A 2220-nucleotide genomic window follows, 5' to 3' on the forward strand; every position below is an offset into this window, starting at 1 on the left:
TAAACATTTCTGTTTCCTTCTCAGTTAAACATCTAAGAGGCACGTGTGCACACACACTCAGAGAGAGGGGAAAACAGCTTAATAATAAGGCAATATATTTGTAAATATTTTTCAAATGTGTAGTAACTTGGTTTATATTTTTAATTAAACATTTTATTCATTTATATTTCAAATGGTATTCCTCTTCCCAGTTTCCCTTCCACAATTATCTTCTTAATTATATTTCCCAACTATCAATATGTTGATAGTATTAAAACACTGTTTTGTTTGTGTGTGTGTGTGTGTGTGTGTGTGTGTTTCACTTTACATTCCAATTGTGTCTCCTACCAGTTTCCACCATCCCCCATCTCCTTCTCCTCTGAGAGAGTGGAGGCCTTCTCTGGGTAACCCCCTACTCTGGCACATCAAGTCCCTTCAGGGCTAGATGCTGCTTCACCCAGCAGGGCCAGACAAGACAACCAAGTTTGGGGAATGAATTCCACAGACAGGCAACAGTTTAGGGATAGCCTCCATTCCAGTTACTGCTTGAAATAATGCCTGAAGTTCCAGTATTGAAAGATGAAGCAGGAATAAGGGGTTCAAAGTCATCCTGCCTATAGGGCACATGGCAAGTTGTAGGTCAGTCTGTGATACTTGAGACCCTGTCTTAGAACAATGTCTGCCAAGATAAAATAGTAAATGGAACAGAAGAATGTTTGGCTTTGTTTGCTCTTTGCTAGGAGAAGGGAAAGACAGTTGCTTTCCAGGCTGCTAAGAATGTGGCAGCATATATAATGGTGACACCTCCGAGGAAGGAACACTTTTTTTCAGTAGCTGACAAAATGCTCTACTTGTGGCAAATTGAAAGAAGACTTCCTTTTTGTATTGTTCTCTTGTCAAAGCATTGGATCATTTTACACTACACCCATATAGAGTGGTAAACTGTCCACTGGGGGTTTGCCTCAACTTCATAATTGCTCTTAGAAAAAGAAAGAATCTCGTAGGTTTGCACTTTTGGGTTGACTGTGGGGACTCTGCAATCAGGTTCCATTGAAGCAGTTGATGTAAATTTAAGAAGCAAGAGAAAAGTCTCAAGCTTGAATTCCACATTTTCTATGTGTAATGTTCTAAAGGCAATGGGCTGTCTCTGGGAAAAGGCACTGTTTAAACCACTCGAATGTGTTATTTCCAACCACATTCCCTGGAAAAAGTTAAGAAGTATACAAAAGATACAAAAACAAAATTAGGAAGTAATAGAAAAAAATTCCACATAAAGCTCAATGTACAAGTAGACATGACAATGAAAAGGTAACTTAAAGTAATAAATATTTGTTCATTTCTTTGGATCTTGAGGGTAGTAACTTAAAAAAAAAAAAAAAGAAAAGAAAAGAAACTGGGTCCTGGGAAGACTGCTTGGTGATTAAGAGCAGTTGTTGTTCTTTCCCAGGACCTGTGTTCAGTTCTCAGCACACATATGCATGCCCCAAACCATGTGTAATTCCATCTACAGGAAATTCTTTTATGCACCAGGCATGCAATTGGTTTACAGACAAAACAGGAAAAAACATTCATACACATAAGATACATTAACCAAAATTTTACAAAGGATAAAAGTTTGCATATTAACTAATATATGCAGAAAATTTCAGTGTTTGTACACATGCTAACTTGTGCCCGCAGAGACCAGAAGAGGATGTCAGATCCACTGCATCTGGAATCTGTCAGCTGCCGGAAGTGAGTGCTGATAACTGACCCAACAGGAACCCTTAAGTCTGCTTAGGTCTGCTGGAATCAACACCTCCTCTCTCTGTTCTGTAGCAATGCTAACTCCTCTCAGACACTCCACTTCTAACTCAACACCCTCAAACATCACTCATCCAACCATGGAAATTTCCTAAAATTTCTAGGTGTCGAATAGCTATAATATCCCTGGCAGTGGCTATCTCATTTATTTCCCCGAGATGTTTGATTGCACTGTTCTTTATCTTGTCTGCCATTTACCTCTGCTGGGATCCTCATCAATGCCTCTCCCGATTTTACCCTTCTCCTCCCGCCACACCCTCTTTCAAGGGATCCCTTTCTTTAGTCAGTGCTGTGAGTGCTTCTATTTAAGATGCTTCTTCACTTTTCTCAGTAGATAATTTTGTGTTATTGTCTACTCTCGTTATTATCAATAAAGCACTTCTACCCTTCCCTTCTATAATTCATAGATATTTCATACTGAATGCCAGATAACTATGG

Source organism: Rattus rattus, chromosome 1 (genome assembly GCF_011064425.1).
Source record: "Rattus rattus isolate New Zealand chromosome 1, Rrattus_CSIRO_v1, whole genome shotgun sequence".
Lineage (NCBI taxonomy): Eukaryota > Metazoa > Chordata > Mammalia > Rodentia > Muridae > Rattus > Rattus rattus.